The sequence below is a fragment of the Salminus brasiliensis genome, chromosome 25, assembly GCF_030463535.1.
Source record: "Salminus brasiliensis chromosome 25, fSalBra1.hap2, whole genome shotgun sequence".
Classification (NCBI taxonomy): domain Eukaryota; kingdom Metazoa; phylum Chordata; class Actinopteri; order Characiformes; family Bryconidae; genus Salminus; species Salminus brasiliensis.
Genome location: NC_132902.1, coordinates 8,685,669 through 8,690,668, shown reverse-complemented (window position 1 = coordinate 8,690,668; position 5,000 = coordinate 8,685,669). Strand labels below are relative to the sequence as shown.

General features: G+C 45.7%; 1 non-coding gene across 1 annotated transcript; it reads left to right on the top strand.

The window, feature by feature from the left end:
- Window positions 1-289: 289 nt before the first annotated feature.
- Window positions 290-404, top strand: LOC140548690 (U5 spliceosomal RNA). The gene has a single exon (XR_011978888.1). It is a non-coding gene; the product is annotated as a U5 spliceosomal RNA (small nuclear RNA).
- The last annotated feature ends 4,596 nt before the right edge of the window (window positions 405-5,000 follow it).

The window sequence follows — 5,000 nt, the reverse complement described above, 5'->3', positions numbered from 1 at the left end:
CTCTCTCTCTCTCTCTCTCTCTCTCTCTCTCTCTCTCTCTCTCCTTCTTCTTCTTCTTCTTCGGACTTTGTCTGTGTCTGTGGAGATGAGCATCTACAACTGACGCATGCCTGTTGCCTTGTGTTTCTTATTTCAGGTTAAAGTCAGCACGTGGCCAGCTTAATTTGAGGAGGAGCTGACAGGACAGGAGAAACAAGGAGGAGTTTGCTTCGCCTCTCAATCATCCCTGCCCTCCTCTAGCAACCTTGGCCCTCGGTGGGCGTCGAGAGGTCGGGGTGCTGTCAGGTATAGCTCGGGTTTCTCTTCATTCACGTATAAATCTTTCGCCTTTTACTAAAGATTTCCGTGGAGGGGAACGTTGACGAGTTTTGCCTATTTTTTGAAGGCTCCGCCTTGGCGGAGCTGCTTTTTCTCTCCAAGTTTGAAAGACAGATTCGTGCCTTCGGTCACTCGCTGGAGCTTGTGCAGGTGGGTGTGGTTAATTGAATTGTATTTATTTGTTGTTCTTTCTTTCTTTCTTTGCCTTTTTTCTTTTTCGTTTTTCTTGCAAAGTAGTCACCGTGTAGTAGCTAGTTACTAACCAAGGGGCGGTCCCGCACGGGGTGGCCTGTTCGGGTTATCGCTTCTCGGCCTTTTGGCTAAGACAGCGGTCGACTCTTTTGCGTCCTGAGATCCTGGCCTTTGTGACCTTGATCTTTAACGCAGGAGAGGAGATTGTACGGATCCCTGGTCTTGGTGGGTGAGTCTTGGACGGTAGACTCTGTCTTTCTGGGTCTGGGGCTCATTTTCAAGTTTCAAGGTAAGTACAATCTTTTCTTTCTTCTTTGCTGGTTTTAGTGTTTTTACTTATTTATTTGTATTTATTGTTTTAAGGGTTTTTATCGGCCACCAGGTGCCTCCAAGCATGTCGGCTGTTCGTGCCGGCATGCGGAGGCACCATAGTGTGCGCCTTTTATTTCGAGAGATAGATGGAAAGCTCCTGGGGATGTCTCGTTTGGACTTCTCCAGGAAGCTTGTCCAGAAAACTCTAAATTTTAAACCGACTGATCTGAACTGCCTGATGACTCTGCCTGGTAACAAGGGTTTTGACGTTAGCTTCTGCTCGGCTTCCCTTTTGAAAGATTTCTGGACTCGGATTGAAACTGTTAAAGACCAGTTCTCCATGTTCAAGGTGGAGAAACTTTCTGACAATTCCCACAAGGTGGTGATTGTCAGAATGTTTAATGAAACCGTGACTGGAGAAGACATTGTGACATGGCTGGCTAGATTCTGCACCGTTAAAAGCCCACCTGTTAAGGTATTGGACGAGGACGGCATTTGGAACTGCTCGTGGCGAGTTCCCATTAAACAATGGGAAGACCCGAGCAGTTACCTAGGCTTGAGACAAATACCGTCTATGATAGTGTTGGGTGAAAATCGCGGTTACATCTATTATCAAGGGATGCCCAAACTGTGTCGCAAGTGCGGCAAGTTTGGACATCTTGCCGAAGCGTGTCAAGAAATTGTGTGTGGGAAGTGTAGAGAAATTGGGCACACTTTCGAGGAGTGTCCCAATGGCAGACGGTGTAATCTTTGTGGAGAATCTTCCCATCTCTACAGAGATTGCCCCAAATCTTTTGCCAACAAGCTGAAGGCAAGCAAAATGGCCGCCAGGCAGCATGGTGAGGGGGAGAAAGAGAAGGAGAAGAAAATGGAGGAGGAGGGGGCGGTCCCTGGGGTTTTGGCGGGAGATTTGAATCCCCAGCCAGCCCCAGGGATTGGCCAAGAAACAGGGGGCGGAGCTAACGTCCAGACAGAGTCTGAGCAGGAACTGGAGACCACCCCCTCCAAGCTGGTTCAGGAACAGGTTGGGCAGCAGCAGCAAGAGGAGGAAGAAAGCACTTCCTCCTTGATCACGGTGCCGGAGGTGAGTGTGGCCTCCAGTGGGAGTGGGTCTGACGGCTCGCTCCCCAATGCTCAAGTGGGCAAAAGGCCCGCGGGGTCTCCTCTGCCAGAACTGGCAGAGAAGAAACAGAAGGCAACACAGGATCCAGGCAGTTCCTCTTCGGAAGGTCTGGATCGTCTGTGGCCTGATGAGTCCCCTAATGAGGTGTCTTTTCTTCATTTTCAGTTAAAGACATCCACACCCAGGACTCTACAAGAGCTTCGCTCTGTAGGCCTGGAGGCTGGAGACACCGGCCAACCTCCTAACCCCAGAACAGTGGGGGTAAAAGAGGAGCAGGTGTCACAAGAAATATTGTGATTTTTAAAATGCCTTTTTAATCTTTTATTTGTGTAGTCTTTTTGTTTTATTTTCATGGTCTTTTAATTATATACCTGTCTTTTAAAACCTACACTGCTCATGGCTCTCACTATTTCAACTATTAATGTTAGGAGTGTGAGAGCCTCCACTAGAGCAGAGAGTGTCTTGTCCCTTTTAAAAGATATAAAGTCAGATGTGTTTTTACTACAAGAGTGTGCTTTACCGTTCCTGAAGACGTACAGAGATTGGGAGCAGCGCTGGGCTGCCGGTCCCTCTCTCTGGAGCGGTTCACACTACAACAGAGCCGACGGTGTTGCAATTTTAATAAAGAACCCTCACATCCTGGTGAAGGGCAGCACTGTGGTGAGGGATGGACGGGCTCTTTTAGTAAATTTGACTTTTTTAGGAAGGGATTTTAACATTCTTAATGTGTATGGTTTTAATGATAAAAACGATAGGTATAAACTTTTAGAAGACCTGCAGCCTCACATGCTGGGGAGGGCACCTTTAGTAGTGGGAGGGGATTTTAATTGTGTTTTATCAAGAAAGGATAGGAAAAGAGTAGGGGAGGATTTTAAGTTAGACAAGACGTCAGTTTTATTGCAGGGCTTAGTTAAAGATTTTAAATTAGTCGACTGCTTTAAAAAAATGCATCCAGAGGAGGAGGGCTTCACCTGGTTCAGTGGTGACTGCGCCCGAGCCTCCCGCATCGACTATATTTTTACAAGAGACTGCCCGCCAACTGATGCAACATTGACCCCCCTCTGTTTTTCAGATCACCTCATGCTATCGTGCACCCTGTCTCTCCCCACCGGTGTGACTGTAGGGGGAGGGCTGTGGAGACTGAACTGCTCCCTGTTACAAGATGAAGAAATAGTTAAGAGCTACAGGGAGCAGTACAGTCTCTGGCAGACCCTCCAAGACTGTTTTGATTCACGGGCACAGTGGTGGGAAATGGTTAAGCAAAGGACGAAAACGTTTTTTAAAAAGATAGGAAGATTAAAAAAGAATAAAGAGAGACGACGCATGATGGGGCTGCAAAAAAGACTACAAAGATATTTTAACCTTTTAAATAAAGGCATTGATTTTAGTGAAGAAATAAAAGAAGTTAAAAGGGAAATGTCGGTTTTAAATGAAATAAAAAGTAAAGGAACAATTTTAAGAAGTAAAGAAAAAGAGGTCGAAGAAGGTGAGAAATGCACACGATACTTTTTTAAGAAAATTTTATCTAGGGGGGGAGGGATCACAAAAATAACAAAAGAGGGGAGGGAAGAAATAAAGACAGAGGGGATTTTAAAAGAAATTGAATGTTTTTATGAAGATCTTTATAATGAAAAAAGTGTGCAAAATAAAACAATGGAAGAGGTTTTAAACTTTTTAGAAAAACAAATAAAGTGTCAGGATGTTTTAACAGGAAATTTTACAGGTGAGGAAACTTTAAAATGTCTTAAAGGTTTTAAAAAGTGTAAGACTCCGGGAGAGGATGGACTCCCCGTCGAATTTTATTTGACCTTTTGGGACATTTTATCAACGGACATCCTGACTGTTTTTAATGAATTTGAAAAGTTTGACCGACTTCCAGACAGTTTTAGAGTAGGGATAGTCACTTTACTTTTTAAGAAAGGCGACAAGACCGACCTTAAAAACTGGAGACCGATTACCCTTTTAAATTTTGATTGTAAACTTTTTAGTAAACTTTTATCTAGACGTATGTCGACTGTTTTAGAGGACGTGATCCACCCGGATCAAGCCTGCGCCGTGCCAGGAAGGAGGATCACCGACAGCCTAGTGTTGGTCAGAGACGCCATCTGTTTTGCGAGAGACAGAAACATTCGGCTTATAGTCCTAAATTTAGACTTTGAAAAAGCCTTCGATCGGGTCTCGCACCAGTACCTGCTCCAGGTACTGCAAAAAATGGGTTTCCCCGGGAGGTTTTTAAAGTGGGTGGGTCTGCTTTACACAGACATAAGCAGTCGAATTCTGGTAAACGGGCACCTCACAAAGGCGATCAGAGTTCGCTCTGGCGTCCGCCAAGGGTGTTCGTTATCTCCGCTCCTGTACGTTGCGTGCATTGAGCCACTGGCGCAGATCTTGAGAAAGGATAAATGGATCAAAGGACTGGACTTGCCAGGCGGACTGACGGCGACCTGTACTTTGTATATGGACGACGTCACGCTTTTATGTTCCGACGTTTTATCGGTCCAAAGAGCACTGGACTTGACTGACTGGTATGGAAGGGCCTCGGGCGCTAAGCTCAATAGGAGCAAGTCCGAGGCCCAGCTCTTTGGACCTTGGGGAAACATAGGCGCTGACCTGGATTTGGATTTTAAAGACAAAGATATTAAAATTTTAGGTATTAAATTTGACAAAGAGGGTGGCGGACGGGGCAACTGGACTGACGCGCTAGTGAAAGTCAGGCAACGGTTGGGTTTTTGGGGACTAAGACAGCTGACGATAGAGGGCAAAGTTTTAATAATCAAAGCTGTCATTTTACCTTTGCTTTTACTGTTGTGTTCTGTTTTTAGTCCCCCAAAGTTTTTTCTTTTAGGATTGGAGAGAGCGGTGTTTTATTTCCTGTGGGGGTCCAAGTGGGAGAGGCTGAGGAGGGCGGTGGTAAAGAAAAGGAAAGAGAACGGAGGGAAAGGGCTCCCAGACCCCCACCTGTTTTTAGGAAGCAAGTTCGCTGCTTTACACATAAAGTATGCGACGAACCCCTCCAGAGACAACAAGACCGCCGCTATGGCAAAGTTCTGGATGG